Genomic DNA, 25,712 nt, shown 5'->3' with positions numbered 1-25,712 from the left:
GATTTGCATCAAGATCTTTTTTTTTTTTACCTGCAAAAGGAGCATTTCTTAAAATGATGCATTAAAAGTCCTTGACATAGCAGCAGGTAAAAATGGTGAATGCAGACATAGGCACAGTGGATAGCTAAATATATCTCACCTCAATGGGCTCTTTGGTATTTAGGTTTTCAGTGATCTGTAAAATGTTCTGCACCTTTTAAAATCTGTTTGCAGGCAATTCATGGAAGGTGGCATAACCAGCAATGGTTTGGTTTTGCAAAACAGGTGTATTTAACAAATTCAGTTTTGCTTCAGTTTGATACTTTGGCATATTATATTTTTATCTCTTCAAGATTTAGAAAACTTTCATTATGACATTCTAATCTTTCCTACAAAAGAGTACCGAGTGTCATCTTTCTTGGTAATCTTGTGAATCATATTCTCACAACAGGATTATCAGAATTCCTTTTCCTACTATAGAATTCTGAATCAGCAAAATTTGCAGCTTTGCTGCATACTTAAAATAGGCTGGCATGAATCTAGTCTGGTAGTGCTTGCATGTGTAATCTTTTTAAATCTGTAAGGTCATTCGAATATGATCAGTGCATGGAAAAGAAAGAATCTATCTTCCAGAAACACTTCAGTGCTGCTGCTTTTGTATTGCTTTGCGTCTGTGCTTCAAGAAGACATGACTAATGATTTGCAATTGCAGTGGCCTGGTGACTTGTCAGTGACAGATAGAAATGATGGACTACTGAACGAGACCAGTCTTGGTTTCTCCTAAACCATTCATGATCAAGACTCCAGATTCTTTTAGGTGCTCTTAAATAGATACTCTGAGAGAACGCCTCTAAGATAGACAGCTGTTGGAAATTGGGAGAGTAAATTGCCATTTCATGGGAAATACAATTTATTTGACAAATGAAAGAAAGTTTAGCTTTAAGGCACCCGAGGAAGACAATTCAAACACAAAAGAAAACATGAACCCATCCAGAGGTCTTCCTTTGTTGATTTCATTTCTAAAATTCTCTCCTTTGCTGAAGTGGTGCTGTTCACTTTTCTGAGTGAATCTTGCTCCATGAATTTTGGTGGCTTCATAGTGTGTGTGTGTGTGTGTGTGTGTGTGTGTGTGTGTGTGTGGTGTAGAGAGGGGGTAGGGGGTTGACTTCTCATTTTGCCTCTTATTCATGGTGTCACTTCGAGCTGCTTCCACAGTTGTTTTTCTCTGAACATGGGAAGCACCATTGCAGAGGGTGCCCCAATGCTGTGACTATTCACTCTTTTGGCTGGTTAGCATCCATGGGTGATTTCAAAAAGCCCTCATTATTTTCTTTTATGAATTCCCACTCCTCCATTGATTGCAATCTGGATGGGAGTATAAATCATTCATTCCCTCCACCACAGGAGCCGAACGGATCTTTGGAGACTGTAGACTCCTATGACCAGGTCATTTCCCTCCAACTTGGCACAGCTAATGGGTGGGTGAGCATAAGACTGAAGCTTAACCAATCAGATTCTTTCTCCTGGAGCTCTGAATCTCAGCAACAAGGTTTCCAGATCTGAAAACATGGATGATATTTATTTATCCTAACTCTATCACCTGATATCCTGGCTGAATAATTTTTCTACCCCTTACTGTTCTTGCTCTCTTTGAAACTATGTGTGTGTGGACTGGCTTTCTATTGTACATATCAATTTTGTGAGCTACCCAATGTCTTTCCAGTAAATTTACTTTTGCTCAAATTGCCCTTTATAGATTTTTATAATTTGCAGCAACAATAACAACAAAGCAAAAATAGATAGATAAATAAATAAATAAATAAATAAATAAATAAAGTAAAATAAAATAAAACCCCCTACAGGATATATCAATCATCTACTCTCCCTAGGACTAGGCAGGATATATAAACATTAAAACTTGTTAAGTTTTAAAACAAACTTTAGCATAATATATTTCTTTAGGTGCTGGGGCTGTTATTAATTCCAGGCATTACTTTTTAGGGCTGCCAGAAAGAAAGTTTTAGACAGTAAAAAAATTTCAAATAAGATGTAGTAAGCACCTACTTACTGTATGTCACATTCCACATAGAAATAAAGACGAAAGTTGAAACAATGAAGAAAACAGTTTTGAGCAGTTTATAATCCAGCCTACGAAACAAACATAAACAGATGATTTCAAAACACTTGGAGATACTGTGAATTAGCTGTAGTGTATTTCAGCATGATCCGCTATTTCCCCTTCATGTCACCTTTGACCTACCACATCTCCTTACCCAGGAGGAACCTCCTCACGCCCTTGTGTTTGTCACCAATATAGATTGTCCCACAGGTAAGTTAGGGAGGAATCTGGGGGTTGCATATAGAGCATAACCCCAGCAGCAGCCTCACTTAGGTGTTTTCTACATGTCTGCTGTTTTGAGTCTCCTTTTTTTTTTTTGTCTTTTCCCAAGACAGTGTTTGTCCTTTTCCCTGTCTTACCAACAGTTGTCTTCCTTGACATTTTTGTTCCTCTCATCCACAGCCCTTTTTTCTTATCTGCAGAAATAATTATTCCTCTAAATTTTCTTTAACCCACCCATCACCTTTCTTAACTAACTGAAGATATTCTGGTAACAAGATCCCCATCACCCTTAACAGACATTAATAGAGTATGAATAAAGGTTTTTGGAGAAGATGATGATATTTGATCTGGATTTCAGACTGAACCTAAAATCTGCACGTAACCTGGGTCAATGCAAGTCTCATATCTTCTCTTGAGTTTCATTTTTTCCAACCCCACCCAGACCTATTTCCTTCAAGAGTCTGTTGTGAAGATAAACTATGTGTTTTGTAAAATATTCCACATTATAGATATGTAAGAAAATAAAATGACATCTAGGTGGTGGTTTGACAAGATCACCTTAAGTTATCTTATTCCACGATGTCATCTGTTACATGAATTATTGCTTAGAAGAAACCCAAGTGAAGGTGAGTAAATGACAAGAGGGGCATCTAAGTTGTCATCGCCCAAAGTTCCAAGGCAATGATCTTTGCCTTGTAAAGTTGGGTACTTTGATAGTCCTGCTGACATTCTTATTTAAAAGTGTCTGCTTGGGGCACACTAGGCTATACTCCAATACTCGTGCCCATGGACATCTTTCTCTGTATGTTTAGTGGAACTGGGTATAGGAGACTGAGGTCAGGGTCAGGGAGGCAAACACATTAAATACTGAAAATACTCCATTACAGCAAAGATTCTGCAAAGAATTCACACACACACACACACACACACACACACACATGCACGCACGCACACACACACATTTTAGTTTCAGAATACCTGCTCTCCAGTAGCCCCTTTCCTAAGAGTTAATTGTAGTGAAAAATAATCTTTTTAAAGACTCACCTTCTAAATACGAATGTTTTGGAGTTTTCCCAAAACCAACCAAACCTCAGCACAAAATAAGCACTCAAAATTCAGTTGGAGCCTGACCAGGTGGTAGCACAGTGGATAGAGCCTCGGACTGGGATGCAGAGGACCCAGGTTCGAAACCCCAAGGTAGCTGGCTTGAGCGTGGGCTCATCTGGTTTGAGTATGGCTCACCAGCTTGAACCCAAGGTCAATGGCTTGAGCAAGGAGTCACTCAGTCTGCTGTAGCCTCCCAGTCAAGGCACGTATGAGGAAGCAATCAATAAACAACTAAGGTACTGCAACGAAGAACTGATGCTTCTCATCTCTCTCCCTTCCTGTCTGTCTATCTGTCTTTATCTGTCCCTCATTCTGTCTCTCACTCTGTCTCTGTAACCAAAAAAAAAAAAAAAATCCAGTTGAAGATCCACTATACTTAGTGTTGGGATAACTCTGGGGCAGCAAGACTCCCTTTTTACTCTTAGAAATTTCTGGATTTCTGAGTGATGTCAGATCTCATGAAATATTAAGTACAGGATGAAAGCTTTGTGGCTTCCCAGCCACTGAAGTTGATGGCAGGCATAAGCGCTTCTGCAGCTACTGGACACATGGGTTTTGGTCACAGTTCATTATATTGCCGTGTCATGGGATGTGTATATTAGTAATCACCTCTTAAAGAATCAATTACACCCAAAGTGGGCTTAATGCAGGTTAATATGTATTATTTTATTGAAAATATACAAAATGTAACTCGTAGCTTTACTCACATAAGAAGGTGAAAAAGGAGCCATTTTGAAATCTCTAAGATAAAAATTCTGAGACCCAGTCACTTTATAAGAAATGATAACCATGATAAACTCTGGCCCCCCTTTGGGGAATAAAACAAGCAGCTTTGGTTAAACCTAATTCTATACAGAGCCTACCATAAGGCACCCCTAAGCAGGCCAGGGTATATTTTCTACATACCCTGCCCCAACCAGACAGGCTCAACTTTGTCCCACATAGCAGGTCCGAGGAATGCGGGAGACAACTCCGCCTTTGCATATTTAAACCTTGTGGCTTTGCACACATCTGTCATCTGTCTAAACAAGACTGTCAGAACAGGATCCCGGGAGGTCATGTGAGAACAGTCCTGGCTGCTTTCTTCCCACTGCGTCACCTACCAGCTCAGGGCCACCAGGTCCCCCACTGGTGTCATCAGCACTCCTTGAATGTCAACCTAAGACAAAAATGTGGCTCCAGTAGTGTGACTTAGGACTAGCCACACTAGCCAGGACTCCCCAAATCTTGGAAGGAAGGATGAATTGCCCTCCTGAATACTTATTAAATTACAATATATAAAATATATTTTTTAAGCCCTGGCCGGTTGGCTCAGTGGTAGAGCGTCAGCCTGGTGTGCAGGAATCCTGGGTTCAATTCCCAGCCAGGGCACACAGGAGAAGTGCCCATCTGCTTCTCCACCCCTCCCCCTCTCCTTCCTCTCTGTCTCTCTCTTCCCCTCTCGCAGCCAAGGCTCCATTGGAGCAAAGTTGGCCCGGGCGCTGAGGATGGCTCTGTGGCCTCTGCCTCAGGCGCTAGTCTGGTTGCAACAGAGCAATGCCCCAGATGGGCAGAGCGTCACCCCTGGTGGGCGTGCCGGGTGGATCCCGGTCGGACGCATGCGGGAGTCTAGCTGACTGCCTCCCCGTTTCCAACTTCAGAAAAATACAAAAAAAAAAAAAAAAAATCCCAAAGGAGCTTCAGGCAAGAATCAATTCAAAAAATAACTAAGACATGTCTCAGATGCATCTCAGAGTTAGAGGAGAAGACCAGTCACTTACTTCTTGCCCGATCCCCCCTGTGTTAGAGGTTCTATGTAGACTTGAACTTGAAGCCACCCCGTGCGCGCATCCAGTGTGGCCAGTTATTCTCGTTTCCTAATTCCATCAGAGATTCTGATGATTAAAAGAGGGAGAGGGTCACTCCCAAGCTGACGAGTTGCAAACATTTTTTAAACCCATGCTAAACCTATTTCACTCTAGTTTTTCTGTTTGTTTGCTTTAATTTTTTTATTTATTTTATTTATTTGTTTTTATTTTTTTGCTTTTTGTTTGTTTCTGCTCCATAACAGCAAACATGCAACAACACATACCTGGGTGGCTTGAAATTTCTAGGAAAGCATGAATTCACAATATATAGTATGTACACATACCCTTCAATGTGCTTTAAAAAACAATGGCATGCTTTTCTATTGCTTTCTGAATGAACACCTGTACGGCCAGTGGTGGCAGTCATCAAGGTCGCCACCAGGCAGGTGCAGGTTCCCATTAGATTCAGACAGACAGTAAAGAAACAGTGGAGCCAAAAACTGGTGAGCCATTCCTTTATTCTAGCCTTGCAACTGGCTGGCGAGTAAACACAAACACACAGAAGGCTCCAAAACCCACTCATACATTCTCTGGTTCCACAACCAGGAGAATCTTTTCCAGTATTTCCTAGAACCAAATGCCCCCCACCAGTTTAAATCACCTCCAGTTCCTCATTTCCTTCTCTCTACACAAACTCTGCAAAAACCTGGCCTCCTTCTTCTTATAACCTTTTGGCGTGGAAACCCCTCCTCCAGCACACATTAGCATACCAGTGGCCCTTCCCAAGCAGAAAGGTAATTAGCAGTTTCACCTGGCAGCACCATTTTTAACAACGTGAGCATAAAAATCACATTTTACAAACTTATTTGCCCAATAAGGCAGAATGGGACAACAGAGTTTTATATCAGGCATGAGTTACTCAGGCCCGGAACCTCTTCTTCCAACCTCTCCTCTGGGAGGGATATGCTAGAAAGGGCAAATTACACTTACATGTCAGGTGGCCAAGTCAGCCTGAGGATTACATGCAAAAGCGCTGGTTACTTGCGGATGTTCATGTAGGCACCGGTAGGTCCTTTGCTCTTTACTGATGTTTAAGCATTGACTTAGGTTTGCTGACACAAAGCTTCTGAGGCAGCCCATATCCAATATATATTTTTGCATCTCTTTGAGAAGCAGTCCCAACCTCGGTTTTCGGTGGCTGTGGGAACTGTGACCTGGACTTCTGCTATTTACTAGCCCACAGTTTCCAATACTTAGCTATTCTGAGGTCTCTGACTGCAAACTAGATTTGAATGCAGTTGCTGTGGAATGCAATAATTAATTATATTTATTATACATAATTGGCATTAGGCTTTTGGAACAGAAATGCAAATTTATGGAAATTGGTTGAAATACTTATGCAAAATAATACAGAAACGAACCCCTAAGTTGTTGGGGAAAATAAGGTGGTTTTAATTGAACAGTCAAAAGATTTGTACTTCGATATATGATTCCATCTAGTAAACTCAATTTAAACAGTGAGTTCATTTGCTTTTATCTAACCCTTCCATATCTTGCTCGGTATTGTTGGTATAATTATCACCAATAAAGGACCAATCTTATTTTCTATCTCTCTTTGCATCAAGCATTAGTTCTGTGAACAGAAATGGAATATGTTATTCTTTTGAACAGAGCCTTGTGCATTACAAATTAAGATGCATCAGGCCAAAAAGTTGCAAAGCAGCCAGTTCTTGCTTTAAGGAGACATGATACAGCCCCCTACTTACTTGCCGTTTCATAAGGATGATGGCTTTGCTCTAGAACAAGACTTTTCACAAAGGATCATTTCAAGGCTATTGGAAGGTATATGGCCTTGCAGTCAATCAAATATATCTGGCAATGGTGACAAGAGATGAATAATACAATGGATTTGCAGTTAGTGGTGCAATAAAAATACTTTAATATGCTTGTGACATAGAACTTGCCTACCTATAAGTGAACACTTAATTTAAAAAAAAGTGTCAAGAATTTGGAATATGGAAGTGTAAACATTAAATGAAAAGAGTAAGAAGTAAAAATTCACCAGATTAAGGGACATAGACATTTATATACAGTTAAGAAGCTATTACTCATTGATGGACAACTCCCACAATTCAACGAGATCTAATGTAATATGCGTTCAACTAATGAAGAAATTAGACTGAACTTTGAACTCCAAGGCCGTCGCACTCGTTTCACGGGATTCACATAATGACACAAACGTGCTACCTTTCTTATGCAGTATTTTTTCTTGGGTTCAGGTGGCCAGTGGAGCGGATTGGGGGGGCTCACTTTTTTTGATGCCTTTTTACTGCCTCCATTTAAGGATAACTATTTCTTGAAATATCTTTGGGATTTTAACTGAGTACTTTACTCTCTTTAGATTCCTACATAAACTGCAATGGGAGATTGCTTGGGGTAGTTAAAGCCTGGCAACCTCTCATCCAGAAATGAGAGGTGAATTGATTTTTCTAAGTAGAGGGCTACTATCTCATACCTTGTTCCTCTGGAGTTAGAAGTTGCTAAGGACAAATCTCCTCCAGTAATTTGAAGTGGAAGAATGAAATTAGAGAGATTTACAAACTAGTTCTTTACAGAGTCCAAGTTTTAGAGTCCAAACAGGGCTGTGATCTTAATTTCCGTCATGTATTTTCTGTGATCTATCATTTCTTCCACTTCCCTTTGTTGTTTCTCAGTTTGACACGCCATATTTTTTATTTTGCTCTACTATGCACAAAATAGTACAAGTCCTGAAGAACCATATAGAAATATAATTTATGTTTCTTGCTCTTTCACACAGATATACACAAACCATGATATATCAGGCAGAGTTTAGAAAGAGCTATAATGAAAGTAGTAAAAAAAAAAGAAGTATAAAGAGAATTAACTTAATTGTTCCTAGATGAGATAAGTAACAAATCAGACTTAAAAGCGTATCTTCCCTTAACTAGTGATTAATGTCATATATTTCACTTTAACTAGTATGATTGTAGAAGACATTAAAATAATTATCATATATTCTAGTCCCTTCCTCCCTAGTCCCTTCTTCTTGTCTCTCTTTATTTGTTATTTATTTTTCAGTTAAAGCTATTTAGTTGGTCCATGCAAGATGTCCAGAAAAACTGTCCTCTGGCACAATAGTGGGAAGTGCAAACCTACAAAGACATGTTGAAAATCAGTGACTTGTTCAGTTTTAATGGGTAAATGTTCTGATACATTATATAAATAAGATCGCTGTAAAGCTACTAAACAGCAAACAAAATTACTGAGCTAACTATTAAAGTTATAGCAATAAAACCATCAAATTGATTAGAGTTGGAGCCTACTCATTTCATTCACTAGTTTGTTAAGTGTATTGTTTAGCAAATAGTTGGGTTAGTGTTGGAATTATACCAATGACTATAAATCTGTTCCTAACCTCTATTCTAGTGTAGGAAGAGAGACAGGTGCAAACATTCATACAAAAGCTCGGCATGCCCATACACTGAGCAGGGCGGAGTGCAGCAAAAGGAACAGATTCAGGACATAGGGTTGGAAGGCTTCAGGATGAGGCCGAGTGTCAGGAGGGTCATCAGTGTGAAGGAAAGATTCTTGGGGGAGGTGAACACTGAGCTAGGTTTCCATAGATAATGGACACTTTTTTTTTTATAAAGAGTAAGTGCATTTGAATTGGAACAGTCTACATCAAACACAAAGACAAGAGGCATTAACTGTCTTTGGGAGACTATTGGGAGAATTAAAAAATGTTTAAATATTTCTAGAGCATCTAGTTCTGGGAGATGAGCTACTGGAGACAGTGGTCAGATCATAAGAGATCTGCATGCCAGAGGAGAGTTCCAACATTTTAACCTGTTAATGGTTCCCCTAAAAGACACTTTTGTAAAGGCTTTATTTTAAATGCATCACTACACATACCTAAACCATGACCTTGTCAGAGCTTGCTAGGGAACCAAGAGAAGATTCTTTGTAAACCAAACCTTCCTCTAGTCTGCTTGTCTCCTTTTCCTAGCCGGCAAAGGGAGAGAAAAAAAAAACAGCATCTATTATAGTTGCTCTTCCCTTTACCAACCCCAGAGTTTCGTCTTTAATTAACCAATCAACATCATTTTTATTAAACATCTACTATGTGTTCAACAAGAATAAGGAAAAACTATTATTTTACCACCTTAACTAATATTAACAGAAAGCATCCATATACACACACACAAAAAGATGATCAGTATACACGAAATGTGGTCAGTAAAAAAGAAGTAACTCACACAAAAGTCCCAGTTGTTTTAACCCCGCAGTTATGGAAATGATACAAGATACATTTGTATCTTTTTTTCCCTAATACTGTAAACCTTCGACGAACTCATTCATGAGTAGACTGTAAGCCAGGATTCAATACTAAATCGTAAAGCCTGGGAAGGGTGGGCGACTTGTCACAAGATTTCTGTCTCTTTATGGACACGGCTGGATCTCAAAACATAGCCCACTATCTCTAACTCAGGGTTCTTCTGCCAACCTAAGCATTCTCTCACTCCATCCTATGGGCTACAGAAATGTCACTAGAAAGAAATTGGAATGAAGAAAGGACGGGCATAGTGTTGTCATTAAAGGAAAATCTAAATTTTAGTATTTGTGAGCTTTAAGGAAAATAGCTTAACTGTAAAAAATTATTTCATGGATCATAACTCCTTGTAATAAAATTCAAAAGCCTCTACATTGTTTGTATTATGTTGATATTTTCATAGAATAAAACATGGGGGAAGTTTTTATGTTCCTGCGCAGGAGGTATGGGCACTTGACCAAGAGTGAGGCTTTCAAAGTAAAAGTGCCCCAATGCCTCGTTGCCAGGACTTTTATGTGAGTCCATGTTCATGCCGGTCACTGCGTTAAGTGCCTTATACACATATAGACTCATGTAACTCCCACAACAATACTGAGTTGACCCATTCAAAGAAGTATAAATAATATACCATATTTCCCCATGTATAAGACGCTTCCGTGTATAAGATGCATCTTAATTTTGGGGCTCGAATTTTGAAAAAAAAAATGTATTACATAAAGTTATTGAACTCAAGTTTTATTCATCATAAAATTCATATAACTCCTCATCGCTTTCAAAACTCCCATCCATTAGCTTGTCCTCATCTGTGTCTGATGACGAATCACTGTCTTCAACAGTGAGCGCAAAAACAAGTGCAAAGAAGCGGTAAATGAAAGTAAAAAAAAATCTACAACCACTGTATAAGACGCATCCAGTTTTTAGACCCCAACATTTTCAAAAAAGGGTGTGTCTTATACATGGGGAATACGGTAAATTGAATTTGGAATAAAGTCTGCTTGATTCCAGAATGGATATATGTAATCCTAACATCACCAATGTTGAATTGGAGGCGGGTGCTTCAAAGTTCAAGTCTCTCCCCAACCAAAGCACCCAGACAGGCTGTATATAAAAACTGATGGCTAGACACTTCCACAAATTAATATTATATTTCAAATTGTTTTATGAATAATAACAAAAATGACAAAAAAAATGCAATTTAAAAAATGCTAAAGATATAAAATGGGAACTTTTTTTATTCTACTGACTTATTCCCGTTCCCACTCTCATCAGATAATTACTGTAAATCATTCCGTTCAAATGAGGAATCGCTAAATGAACAAAATGGGTATTTATCAACTTGAAACAATTACCTTTTGACTTCCGATCTGAATTATGAAGCAACATGATCTGAACTACAAACACAAGCAACAGCAAAGCAATTAACCGCAATTCCTCAGAGTTGTTTTTCCTTCTCCTTTATTTAGCACCCTTTGTCTGTTGGGCATCGAAAGAACCTTGTGTCCTCTGAGGACAGGGTTACTTCCTGTTCACTTTCACTTTCCCAGGCTAAGATGGAGACGTTCACTGTTCAGCATAGAATGGACCCTGCTTGCAAATGAAAGACCCATGTTTGCCAGCAGTACAAATGCCCTAGCTCACCCGGCCCTCTATGCCAGTGCGGGGCAACACTTACAGTCCTACATGTCCACACATTTCTGTCTTAGTCGCTGCTCACAATCTTTTCAGCTAGCCACTACTTAAAAGATTTTTTTTATATATATTGTCTAACAATTTTTGTTATTTTTAGGAAAAAGTATTGATCCAAACCCTGTTACTGAAAATAGAAACACTATTTCTTTCTTTATTCTTGAGGTTCAGTTATATCACCAATATGTTTTTATGTCAATAATTTGGGGACAGGGGCAGGTGTACATTTTTTTTATCTTCAAATCTAATACTTATGTTCCATATGTTCTATCCTCATCTTCAAGAACTTCATTTTTAACGTGTACTTAATTTTTCACTTTCTGTCTTCCATACTGAGTGTATTTTCTGTAATCAATCTTGAATGGTATCTTATTATTGTTTCATTTCGTGCAATCTTCTCAAACCCATTTGCAAGGTTCCTGACAGCATCTTCTGTTGAAGTCATGTCTTATTGTTCTTTCTTGTGTGCCTTTCTCTCTGTTCTGTTTTCATTGTTCTCTTTCATAGGCTTCCTGAGCTCTGCCTGCTTGGTTTCCATTTCTGACTTTTGTTGTATGGTTTTCTCTTTAAATCCTTGTGTCTTTTGTTTGAAATCTGTTTGTTTCTTTCTTTTCATAGATAAACAATGTCTGTTATCCTTTTGAGTTTAAGGCTAATTATTTGTCTGGAGCTATTTAGTATTTCTTTAGATAATCCTTTTAGTCTTTAAAAAATCTTTTCTCATTCAATTTCTTTTTTTCTAAGGAAATAAATCCATATAATGGATCCAAGAGTATTGATTGGGAAAATTTGGGAGAAGCCTTGGGATTTCCCATAAATCCATTTTTTCCCTGTGAGCTACTGAGGAACCTATGGAACCAGGTTTAGGCACTCAACATGATTGTATTGGAGAAGGACAGGAAAGAGAATTTTCCATTCCTTACATAATTATACTGTTTTCTCCCTTACCATAGCTTGAAGGTCTTTTCAATATCCTAATGGACTTAAAGTTCACTAAAAGTTTATAGATTACATCACAATGTAAAAAAAGTCACTTTGATATGGCGCCTAGTACATGTATAAAAGTATGTTGAAAGTACCATATTGTTATTATTAAAATCATTTAAATGATTGAAAGGAGTATTTATTGCAATTTGTAAGAGTTTGCTTTGTTTTAGTTCAGAGAACTAAGAATGACACATGAATTCAGTTTACATCATTTTGAACAAGATTTGGTCCAACTTACCCTGACTTCTCCAGCAATGTAGAGACTTTGGTAACTTCACAGTTGTCTTTGGATAGAGGACATAGCCATGCCAGGATGCTAAGATGGCAGCATAACTGGTGTGTCTGACCAATTGCAAGGGCACAGTGTGAATGCGGCAGAGAAAGGGAGGTGGAATGATGAGCCCAGACAGCGTGGGGCTCAAAGTTCCACTGCATCTTTTAAGGTTTTGGCTTTCATTCTGAATGAAACAAAGAGCCTCTGGAGGGCTTTTAGCAGAAGAGCCATACAATTGTTTCAAAAAGATCTCTTCATCTAGTGTCTTAAAATCAGACTATAGGTGAAGAGAGGCAGAAGTGGGAGACCAGCTGGAAGGCTATTGAAATGATAAGGTGAGAGATTATGGCCACTCATACAAGGGAATTTACAGTAGGTGCTATGAAAAGGTGGCCAGATTCTAAATATAACTTGAAACTGAACAAGAGAACTTTCTAGTAAATTGGATATGAGCCATGAAAGAAAAGAGTTTACAGGAACAATTCTTAGTTTTTAGGTATGAGCACTTGGAAGCATTCAGTTGTTAAAGCGAGATGTAAAACACACTGTGTGGAACATGTATTTTAGTATATATAAGGGGTAAGGGACAGTTTGAGATGCCTTTTAGATATGTCATCAGAAAGGAAACTTGGAATTTTAGTGTACCAGGTTGGATAATGTTCCCTGCAAAATTTTTGTTCACCTGGAACCTTTGAATGTGACCTCACTTAAAAAGAGTCTTTGCATAGCCCTGGCCAGTTGGCTCAGTGGTAGAGCATCAGCCTGGCATGCAGGAGTCCTGGGTTTGATTCCCGGCCAGGGCGCACAGGTGAAGTGCCCATTTGCTTCTCCACACCTCCCCCTCTCCTTCCTCTCTGTCTTTCTCTTCCCTTCCGACAGCCAAGGCTCCATTGGAGCAAAGTTGGCTCTGGCGCTGAGGATAGCTCTGTGACCTCTGCCTCAGGCGCTAGAGTGGCTCTGGTCGCAACAGAGCAATGCCCCGGATGGGAAGCGCATCGCCCCCTGGTGGGCGTGCTGGGTGGATCCTGGTTGGGCGCATGTGGGAGTCTGTCTGACTGCCTCAAGTCTTTGCAGGTAATCAAGTTGAAATAAAGGCATAGTGTAGGGTGGGCCCCAAATGCAACATAACTAGCATCCTTATAAGAAGGAAATTTGGACACAGTCAGATATATAAAAACATAGAAGAGAAGGTCAGGTAAGTAGAGGCAGGGACTGTAGTGTTGCACCTATAAACTCAGGGGGCCTGTGAGTGCCAGCAGCCAACAGAAGCTGGTAGAAGCGAGGAAGGATTCTCTACTTCAAACTCTGCCCAGAGAACCTAGCCCTTGATGGGAGACTCTTCTCACCCCTACACCTGTGAGAGAAAACATTTCTGTTGTTATAAGACACCTCATTTGTAGTAGATTGTTCTGACAGCCTAGAAAACTAATACACCACATGTGTGAGTGTGGCCAGGCTGGCTCCAGTGGTTCAGAACCATCACTTTCTGTATTTTAGATTCTCAGAGTCCTCCGAAGCCATGGGTCATGTTCACTCTGGAAGCAGGAGTCCTCCTGACTCGCACTGAGCTCACTATCTATAACCACGAGTTGAAAGGGTCACTGATATTATCATCCTCCTGGCTGCTCAGTTCTTTCTCAAACTCGTATTCATGCAGATGATATGCTCACCATAGAATCTTTCTGAGATTTGATGCCCTCATATCTATGAGAGAGAAGTTCTAAGAAATGCAATGCTCCCATATAATGAATTTGGGAACTATATGAACGAGGTTAAAAAAAAGAAAAAAAGAAAACTTAACAACTCGACTAATGTTATAAACACTGACACTAAATGATAATTTTTGTGGGTTAAGAAAATCAGTAAGTGAGAAAAATATTAGTTAACATTCTGTCATGTTCTGGAACCCTAAGTCATGATCATTTGAATCGCGATATATCTAAAATGTTAGTTTATGAAACAACCTAATCTTGCTGTTTAGGAAATGAAAACTGCTTTATTTACCTCCTTTTCTTACAAATGTCAGCATCTTGCCCAAGGGGACATTATCCCCTGATTTAAATTCTGCATCTGAATTTTCTGTGGCTGGTAAAACAACAACAAAACAACAACAACAACAAAATGGCACGCTTGCCTTCTGCTGCGTGTGCTCGTCCTTTTGAGTCACACACAGTTGAAGGAAGAGTGAGGCTGGGGGAAACACCTTAGCAACTGCACCTGAGAAATTAGCAATTTCTCCAAGGGTCAGGAAAGCAATAGGCTCTTTGGGAAAGTAATGGGGCATCCTCACATGGTGAGGGTAAGTTGATGGGGCTGAGCTGAGAGCTCAGCATCTGGCTTATGAAAATTTTTGCTGTCGCTGCTGGAGCTAGTCAGCATTATATAGTTCCTTGATCACTGGGGACTTTACGATCTGTCTTAAGCTATTTGTGCACTAACAATAACTCTAACTGTGCATTTCATGATTTTTACTATTTGTAAGAAAAAAAGAGAAAGAGTAAACGGTGTCTGAAAAATCTGAACATAAAGAGATGTAAAAATAAGGAGATTGGATGTTGAGAAACAAACAAAAAAATTCAAAAGAACAACGGGAGATGCAATAAATCCAAATGGTTTTCAAAACAAGAGGGGAGAAAAATAGTGAACGCAAAACTGAACTGAAAGATGCAGATAAATAAGTAAATTTCCCATTCAGGATCCATTTGGAGGCTGTATTTCTTGGCAGAGTTACTGCTTATTATTTTCATGTTTCTAGTTTCCCATCTCCTTTTGTCAGTCTATTGAAAGCTTGTTAAAATCTTATTTGCTTTTTCTGTTCTGTTGTTGTTCTTGCCTTAACTTTAATGTTAAATCATGCAGAAGTAAGAGCAAAGGGAGGGGGAAATATCACCACAAATAGTCACGGCAGTAGCCTAGTGTGATGGTTACTTTCTATATTGATCAGCTTATGTTTTATTCAGACTTGATGGTATAACAATTGAGAAATAAGAAAGAATCTTTCCCTTAAATATGAAACTGCAGTGCTGCTCCAAAATATCTAAGGGTTTCCTGGAGACAGTGATGTGAGTCTGATAGGGGCACTAATGTAGAAAAGAAATAACTTGTCCAAGGATGCTCCAAGAAGAATAAGGGATTGCTGTACTAATTCATATTGATCCTACCATCCTTTTGAAAAAGATGATTGTAAATTTTATCCCCGTGGTCCAGAACCTAGTGTAGCGCTTATCAGATAGATCTTCAGCAAACAGGTAGTAAAGGAATCTGTGAAGAAATAAAGTGATGATACCAAGTACTTACCCAATTAACAGTACTACTGGTCAATAGAGGTTTCAGTGGTCAGAAACACTGGGTTACCAAGGCTCACACTAAAGGCCATGTGAGAGCAAACTCGACGCTCTTAGCCACTGTCCAAAATGATTCAGAAAATACTCGCTAAGAAGTCTGGGACAAGTAGCATAACTTTTGTGAGCTGCCATTTCTTATACTAAAATGAACTGAGAAAAGATCTCAAGACGTGGTTGAGAGGGTGCTGAGTAATAATATTTATAAAGTACCCACAGTACTGTGCCTGGCTCGTGGTGAACGTTGGCAATGATGATGGTGGAAGTAATGGTCAAGTTGCATTAACTGCTCTCCTTTCAATGGTCAGCAACTTCTCCAGCATTTTCTTTTTCTTGTTACCAGTATCTTCTGGAGAATTTCCAAACTGATATCCATCCTTGGTTGCCTCTCACAATGTCATCTGCATCCTGGAGACAACTGAGCCTCTTGACATGGTTCATTCTCCTCTGACAACTGCCACCCCCATCCCTGATTTCCATCCCATCTAACTCTGTGCTGCCGTAGGGACTACAGGGACTACAGTGAGACCAGTCTGGCCAGAATAATCACACACATGGAGTCCTAACTGAACACCACTCCCTTGCACAAAATGTGCCTAAATTAAGTATTGCTTTTTATTTAAGAGGCTTGCTTTACTTTCACCAGCTATCTACACCTTGTAGCTGATGGTGAAGACAAATTCACATCCTTTTTTCCCTCTCTCACCCCCAATTCTAACTGGAGTAGAGACTTCAGCAAGCCAGAATAAGAGACTCTGACAAAAATCAAAGAGAGTCTAGCTCTCTCCTAAGCACATCGAGACAATCTTTCACAAGCATTTACCAGTGAGATTCATCTTTTTTTTTTAAGAAATAGTTTACACTGCCACTTTCTAGAAGATGCTATGGTTAACATTGCTCTGTATGGAAATTCTAAGTGAAATTGGCCCTGCTATTCTGAAAGGAATGAGAAAAAATGAATCTCTTAAAAATTAAGATTACCTACCCCAGTGCCAGCACCCCCAACCTCAAGCCTGTTACACTGGTGCTAAATCCAATCTCTCACCAGTGTGTGCCTGCATCTCTGAAGATCACGCACTCGCGATCCTCGTAAGTCTATTCCTTTCTTTCTTTATTAATGAGAGGGTTTTTATTTGTCCCCTCCATTATTCTCAGAAGAACAACACAAAATTCGATGGGGAATCATGATTTATCTTCTATTTGATAAAAACATCTGCAGAATAAAACGAGCCTCTTGATGCCGGAATTGTCATCAATGATGACTTTGACAAAATGAGCAATCCATAATTCGCTAGCTCCCTTGCGAAGCCGAAACAGATTGTCAAATAAAACACTGGAGGAGATGCATATGGGCTGAGTGGCCTAGCTTTGAACAGGAGCTCACGCAGGTGGTGGTTCGGCAGTGGCTGGAAGGAGGAGGACGGCTCTGCACTGGAGGGTCGTCTGCCTTTGAACATGCGCACTGTGAAATGGTGAGTATTCCCTACGGGAAAAGAGCGGGAGCTCTGCCAAAGCGGCAGCTATTTCTGTCCTTTGGTAACTTGAATAAACCAGGGAGCCCAAGCAAAGACAGAGAGAGAGAGAGAGAGAGAGAGAGAGAGAGAGAGTGTATGACACTCAAACAAACCGTCCTGTAACAGTGGGCTTTACAGAATACAAATCAGTAATATATGAAAAAGACGCTTCCAAAGATCGATTGCTTTATGGGTAAAGATGGATTTTCCATCAACACCAAGCATGGAAAGAGTACTAATGGGTATTCAGTATGCATTTTAAGAAATGGCAATCCAGTCCACATGTATATGTACATGTATATGTGCATGTATGTGTATATGTATGTGTATGTGTATATGTACATGTATATGTATGTGTATATGTATGTGTATATGTATGTGTATGCGTATGTGTATATGTATATAGTCTTTCATATCTGAAAAGCACAGTAAAAATCATGTAATTATTTTAAGTCTGAGTTTCACAAGTCAATATTAGTTGCCAAGACGGACAATCAGCACTCTTACATCCTGAAGATGTGGGCGAGTTCTATACCTGAGAAATCCTGACTTTACTGAAATGGCTGATAAGTTCAGTTTTTTCCTCAAAAGAGAGAAACAACTGCTGTTTCCCTAAAATGGTTACATTATTTACTCAAGTATTAGTCTCCCTTAGTGTGTATATATTTTTAATTTTTTTTTAATTTTAAAACAAATTCAGATTTACAGAAATTTTATGAAGATAGTACAGAGGGTTCCCATATAAACCACAACAGATTTTTCCTATCATTGGTATGCTACATTTATCAGAATTAGTGAATTAATTATGATACATTTTTATTCTCTAATAGATTTTCTTAGTTTTTACCTGCATAAATGATTTCTGTTCTGTAATCTCCTGATTAAATGTCAGTCCTATAATGGACCATTTTTTCCTCCGGCGTAATTTCTACCTCCAGCCCACTATTCCCTTCCATAGTTGTTACTTTCCCAATCGATTTCCTTGAGGCACTAAACCCTGAAGACAGTTCTTTGCCCTTTAAGTGAGGCCAGAAGCTGAAAGGGGTTAGAGTGGGAAGAAGTCCAGTCCTCAAGCTGGGTAATCATTAGACTCTGGCAAAGCTTTCAGGGGGCCCTTGTTATGGAGAAGGCTGTGGATATAGTTCCCAAAGATCACTCTCCCTTCTGTTTGCCAGGGGCATGAGGGACTTTTATCTCATGGGAGGGAGCTTTACCACAAGAACCTGGTTGAGGTCCTGGAGGTAAAACCCAGAGAATTGCACCCCCACACACACACACACCCCAGACTGTGTCCAACAGATGTTTCTCAGCATCATGCTCATCCACACTTGGCCTCCAGCAATTCATCAAATTACCACTTAGTGTGACCACCAGTTTATGGCTCTAGACTTCTGTCCAGATAAGCAGATCCAGGCGATATCCCTCTAATGCACCTATCTCTTTCAATTCCAGCCTGATGATTTGCCCTGAGACCTCAACTCTCTGATTGGTCCAAGAAAGAGTCATTGATTTTTGGGTTGTTCAGCTTTTTTCTTGTTGTAAGATTGGAAATGACAACATTCAATCGTTTTACATGTCAGAACAGTAATTTAATTTTGCACATATAATTTATGCTAGTCTGTCAAATTAGAGTTCCTGAATGACCACATCCTTGAAATGGCTGTTACCTTACTCTGCAGATGTCTTCATCTTGTAGGGATCATTATATAAAATTCTTCTGTCCCTGCCAATTCATTGGGAGGGACGTCGGCAAGTTTCTCATCTGCTACATGAGTCATACCAACTCTCCACCACAGACTACGGATGAAAAAATAGCTACTTTCTGATTTTCTTCTGCTATCCAATAGTAAACCATAGCAGTCTAGGACTGCAACGTAAGTCCAGGTAACATTCATTAAGGGGCCACTGGGTGTAGTGAACAGCCAGACTAACGTGACAGGCCAAGGACAGAGTCTCCAGAACTGCAGCGCATGGGGCTGGTGGCTGTTGCTTTTCCTTCTCCTTCACTACTTTTAACTTGTGTGTGTGTGTGTGTGTGTGTGCGCGCGCGCGCGCATGTCGTACTTTATAGATTCAGTAGTTGAAAATTTAGTGTCTGGCCTAATGAATGTGTCAAAGCATGGGACAAAGTGCAGCCTGGTGTGTCCTGACAATAAATGTTTAATCCGCCTTCCTGGAGAGACTTCAGAAATCTCTAGTAATTGAGGAAGCGAAGAATAACCCCAGAGTACAGCTTTTTATGAGCACTATGTAGTTCATGACACACAAGGGATCTTTTAAAAACAGAGCATTGGTGTTCAGTAAGTTTACCCTTTGACAAATGATTGTTTTACTGTATACAATACTCCCTACAAAACTTTTACTACTATTACACAGAAGAGTAATAAAATGAGATACACCATTTTTTCCCCTCTGTATTTACACATCTTTTTTGCTTCTGTAACTAAGCCTTATGTTTACCGGAGAGAGGGAGAAAAACTTCCCAGGGAACTCTGTGCGGCGTTGATGAAGTGAACAAGGAACCAACCGAAGGAGCAGTTATTGACTTTCCAATGAGGGACTCAAACCTGGTGTTTGCCAAGTCACCCCTCCCCCCATAGTCTGCCAGTACCCAAATGGAGACCAAGTAATTCTGACCCTTTCAAAAGAATTGTCACCCAAGCTTCATTAGGGAGAGCTCTCTATAAAGATGAAGGGGTATTTCCCAATTAATTATTGATGTTTTCTTGTGCCATCCTATTGGGAGAATGTTCAAAAGGAATGTAGGAATTGACAATTATAAGCATTCTTCCTCCCCTCCCCTCCCCTCCCCACCACATTTTGCGCCCTGAAGAGAAATACTTCCAGAGATGGGTATCATATGGAAATAACAATACACTTCATTAATTACTCTCTCTAAGGAAGAGACATGTGATATGTCTTACAGAATCAGCTCAAAAAACGGAAAGTCCAGAGCACTCATTATGCATTTCCTCCTGACACAGCACATTAAAATATGAAGAAAGAAGACCATCTTATCATAAAGTCAGCAAAAAAGAAAACAAAACAATGCTCCTATTTGCACAACCTCTGGCCATTTGAAAGACTCGGCATTCTGCTACGATATTGTTTTCCCAAAATCCCACGTGGTGGAGTAGAGGGAACATAGAATTGCTAATTAAAAACAAATTAAGTCTCTGTGACTTCTTCATCCATGTGATCTAAGGGTTATTCAACCTCTCGGTTTCTCATACTCAATGCTTATCTTCGAAGGTTGAAGTAAGAATTTTTATGAGATGGTGGAAATAATACACATTAGCAAAGGGGTTAGCACAGAAAATAAATGAGCAAATGTTTGTTTGTTCTTGTCTGATAGTCTCTCAGTAGGAAAATGCAACCTAAAATGTATCTACAGTGGCTTAATTACTCTGGCCTTGACTGGTGGGTTGAAAGATGGTCAGCTGGTCAGTTCCCCTTCTCATTTCAGGATTTCCTAGTCAGCATATGAAGTCACAGGTTTTAGATGAAAGCTGACACCTTAGAGAACTATTCCAGGCCCATTGGATGGGTCAGAGCTAGACCAGTCAGAGAACAACGCTTCCTTGGCCAAAATGGTTGGACTAAGGGTTCAAAAGGAAATTCAATCTAGGAAACTCTGAATCTTTTACTTGGATTTTTCAAATGGTTGCTGGTGAAAATAGTTCTTTCCTGTCTAAAGAAATGTGAGTCTGGAAAATGGGTGGGGCAATACTTTTCTCTGGATGAACAGAAAACCAGTTGCAGCTAAAGGAATGAGCTAATAAACAAAAAGGAAGCTTCCATTCACCTTCGTTCACCCTTATGTTCCTGATAATTAAGATATTGCATTAAGATTCAGTCCAGGTGTCACCTCTTCTAGGAAGTCTGCCACGATTCTGCCATCCTGGATTTAAGGCTTGACTTTCTGTCTACTCACAAAACCCTGTGACTACCTTTATCCTAACACTGATCACTCTATAAGGGTTGAGCAATTGCTGTCCCTGTCATCACCAACTGTTCCTAAAGGTCAAGAGAGAGTTGTTTTACCTTTTACTACCCAGGACCTCTCTTGGTATTGAGCATGTCCTAGTCTCTAGGACAGTGGGTCCCCAACCCCCAGGCCGTGGACCGGTACCAGTCCGTGGGCCCTTTGGTACCGGTCAGCAGAGAAAGAATAAATAACTTACATTATTTCCGTTTTATTTATATTTAAGTCTGAACGATGTTTTATTTTTTTTTTTAAATGACCAGATTCTCTCTGTTACATCCATCTAAGACTCACTCTTGATGCTTGTCTCGGTCACTTGATACATTTATCCGTCCCACCCTAAAGGCCGGTCCGTGAAAATATTTTCTGACATTAAACCTGTCCATGGCCCAAAAAAGGTTGAGGACCACTGCTCTAGGAGACAAACATGTTATTTGATTGTAACTAATGCTTCTGAATTTAGTTTAGTTCTTTGTCGCCCAGCGGTCTACCGCTGTGCCACCGTATTTGAGATTTCATCTCTGTGTGTCTTTATGTTTGTTTGGATTGCTCTAGTTGAGATTTGATGACTTAAATACATACATGGTTTTATCTTAACAACTTTTTACTATCATCATAGCCTACTGGAAACCCTTCAGCAAAATAATTCTGAAAAAAAAAAAAACTATCTTTCTGGAAAAAATATTCATATTATGATTTAAAAAATCCTGAACATCTAAAAATGCTTTATTTTTTTATTTTGGCAGTAAAAGGAGCACCCTTTATTTGAATGTCTCATTTATAAATCTAGTCTGTTTGTCTGTATTAATTAGGAGAGCTCTTCAGCCCACAGACAAAATATCACATGTTAAATGTCAAAGCTTGAGAAAAAAAAAAGCCAGAAAACATATTATGCTTTTTTTTTTTTGCTCTTTATCTGTTAAGATTCTAAACTGTGCTAGATTCTTAAATGAGTCAAAGTGAACCTAAAATGAAAAGATTTTCACACTTTAGAAACTTTCTACTAGGAAGCAGTAATCAGGAGCCAACAAATTAAGATGTCCCCAGGCAAGAAGTAGTTGAAAAATAAATGGGAAGATTTCTGGAGAAGGCAGAAAAAGAGTGTTTTGGCTTATCCATTTCAAGGTTTTTACTAATTCTTCTCTATAAAGTCATTACCGGGATTGTAGTATTTCACAAAGGTACGTACAATTTGAGGCCTTTCTCTTAGATTCAATTTCCTAAAACTGCCCTTCAAGACAATCCTTGTTCAATGCCATTGAGAATGGATTTATGATTGATCCTTTCATCTGGATTGCTCATCCAGTTCCCTAAACCAAGGAACGATGGGACCAACGCCCCGACTCCGGTGCTAGGGAGTCCTGTAATTGAGATATTTTTCCCTTAAATTTGAGGTGTGATCTTCAACAAGTCTCAGTGTTCTAAACCTCAATTCAATTGTATGAAAACTTAAGCTAAGTGACACCAACCTCTCAAGGTTGTTGCATGGAAAACTGAGTTTTGTATCTAAAGAATATAGTACAATACATGGCAGACAGAGGTGTTTCAAAGGGTAGTTGTTATTCAACACCATTCAGAAATCAAATATTGGTTTGTACAGGTATTGTACTAAGTACTGATAAATGAAGGGTGAAGGCAAGTTAGAGGTGCCTTCTGTAGGAGATAGTTAGTCAATGAATGAATGAGTGAATGAATGAATGAGAAAATAAAGAATTACAGCTAATAAAACATACTACGAAGGGTAGCAGCAATGCACAGGATGTTGGCAAGGTGGGGAAGATGATGATTTAGATAAGACCTTCTGAATATGTGACATTTAAATTGAGACATTTTGAGGATTGAGCTCTAGCCAATGAAAGTCACTTAGGGAAAAACATTCCAGGAAGGGCAGATGCAAAAGCCCTGGGGCAGGAAACGGCTTGGCTTTTAGGACATTGAAAGGAAACGATCATGGATGGAGCTTGGAGAACAGCTGGATTTTAGAATTAGTTTAGTTAAAAGATGAGCAATAAAACCCAGAAAGCAATGGCAGGAGTTTAAATTTGATTCTAAGTCAATGGAGAGGAAGTCTTAAAACACTTATACAAAAAAAGGAATTTGCTCAGTTATCTGGTGTGTGTTGAAGAGACTCCAGAGGGGCCAGGGTTGAAACAGGGGACACCAGCCAGCAGGTTATCAAAGTAGTCCAGTGGATAAATGATAGTAATTTGCACTAAGATGGTAGTTGTGGAAATGAGGACATTTTTATTAATACATCACACATATTTGTAGCTTATGATGTTATGATTCATAACATCGACCACACCACACAACAGACCTACACTAATCATGGCAGGTGGCTTTCAAAACTCCAACTTCCTCCCCTTTATATATTTTCTTTGTTTCCATCTACCTTGCTCTGTCTTTGATGAAAAGCTCCACAGAGACTGGGGACTCCATCTTACCTGTCTTGCTTGCCAACTCGCTCTAGCCCTTCATGTCTATTCAAAGAACAAACATATAATATTTGTGCAACCAGCAAAAAAAAAAAAAAAAAGTGGCCAAAATCAATACATGATGAATGTCACAAAGGGGGCAATTTGCAGAGGTAGCCATTCTCTCTGGTTCTATAACCCCTCTAGAAAAACATCGCCAATGTCCTTCCTCTAAAACGGGAGGTGTCCTGACATCCTCCCGAATGCTGCCCATACCGATGGTGCAGAAAATTCAGCCTGCTTATCTAGCTCAGAAAGAGTTTCTCTGAACATCCCCTCCTAATCAGAGGTGAGTTCCCAGCTCTGGCATTATTGCTGGCCATAATTAGCTCTAGTTAAACGGCCTGTGTGCCTCCTGGCAGGCAGATCACCTACATCAATATAGCAACCAGCTTAAGCTTCCTCTGGGGAGACATTGTGTGTGACAGGCTTTATCTTCAGGGCACAGTGCCATCGGATGCAGTGGCAGAATCCATCGCTCTGCCCAGTGCAGCCAGAACCGGATTTGATTGATGGGCCTTACGGGAGAGTGTCAGAATAATAAGGATACTAATCACCTGCAATCGCGTGGCACCATTTATCCGGGCATCTCAGAGGACTTTGCCTGAGTTAATTAATTGGGACAATGCCTCTGTGCTCTAGGTACATGCCATTATCCCCATTTTACAGATGAGGAGACTGAGTGGTGGAGAAATTAAGCTGCCTGCTCAAGGTCATTCAACAGGGAGATGAAAGCTAAAAAATACCGCTGAGTCCACTAAACCACCGTCAGCCTTGTCAATCAAGTGCATCATCAGCTCAATGTCACATGCTGCTTGTTTGATGATTATGTTGTATTAATGTACACTGTAAACCAGCTGCTACCTTTTACCCAAGAGGTGGCTACCTTTCAGTCAAGGAGAGAATAATTCCGGATTATAGCAACTGTGGTAGCTACTGCCTAGAGAAAGTTAAAGCCTTGGCCTTCCTTCCATTATATCACCCATATTTTGCCCTTAATGACTTCTGGTTGGGGGCAGGGGGAATCTGGTGCAAAAACCAATATGTTCAGTTGCATTGCATCTCCAGGTAATTGGGGGTGATTCTGGACACAGTAAGGAGATGAATGGCGACCAGGCTGTTCGACAGGAGAGAAAAACAGCCTTGTTTATTAAAAGTAAAAAAGTTGTTGGTTAACGTTAACAATAACAGAAAAGTTACTGGAATAAACATGTGAACGGTTTCGCATAGTGGATCTGAAGGGAGAAGGAGAAACTGGAAGCTGAAAGGTAGAACCCAGGTAGAAATTTGTAAACCCTCTCTTTGGTCAGTGTGTGCACCAGTTTCTGTTCTTTGCCAGATTGCAGAGTTAACAGAGAGGCGACGGGCAGAAAAACCAAGCCTGAGACGGAGGTGCGGAAGGGGGAGTTTGTTTTCCAGGCCCTGCCCTGACCTTTCCTCTGTTTGCTCTCCTGCACGGTTGCAGGGGACAGCAGGGGACACTGAAAGAACACTGCGGGGCTGAGAAAGAGGAAAAAGAGCTTGCCACTTGTCGTTGTGCGAGATTTTAAATTTTTCTAAGCACCTGTTTTTTTCATCTGCAGATTTGGGATACGACCCACCTTGCAGGATTATAAAGAGGGCGAGCTAACAAGGTATATAGAAAAGCCTAGTCTGGCACTTAGCCCATAAGAGACACTCAAGATAAGGTAAATAACACAACTATTGTTAGTAGCCTCTCTCTCTAATCTGAACCCCTTTCAGGCCTTCCAAACTCTCACACCTACCTTAGTTATTCAGTGAGCTCCCCACTGGGCCAACAAGAACTGACCCTCCTGTCTGAGGGCTCCATTTCCTCCGCCCCTGCCCTCACTTCTTAATCTATAATCTAGCCCTGTGGTATGCCC

General features: G+C 39.9%; 1 long non-coding RNA gene across 1 annotated transcript; it reads right to left on the bottom strand.

The window, feature by feature from the left end:
* Window positions 1-1,030: 1,030 nt before the first annotated feature.
* LOC136306684 (uncharacterized) lies at window positions 1,031-25,712 on the bottom strand. The gene is made up of 3 exons (XR_010725653.1): window positions 25,593-25,712; window positions 2,048-2,127; window positions 1,031-1,538 (listed from the first exon to the last, which is right to left on the bottom strand). It is a non-coding gene; the product is annotated as an uncharacterized lncRNA (long non-coding RNA).

Source organism: Saccopteryx bilineata, chromosome 5 (assembly GCF_036850765.1).
Source record: "Saccopteryx bilineata isolate mSacBil1 chromosome 5, mSacBil1_pri_phased_curated, whole genome shotgun sequence".
Classification (NCBI taxonomy): Eukaryota; Metazoa; Chordata; class Mammalia; order Chiroptera; family Emballonuridae; genus Saccopteryx; species Saccopteryx bilineata.
Note: the sequence above shows the minus strand (reverse complement) of the source record. Positions and strands in the feature narration are given on the sequence as shown.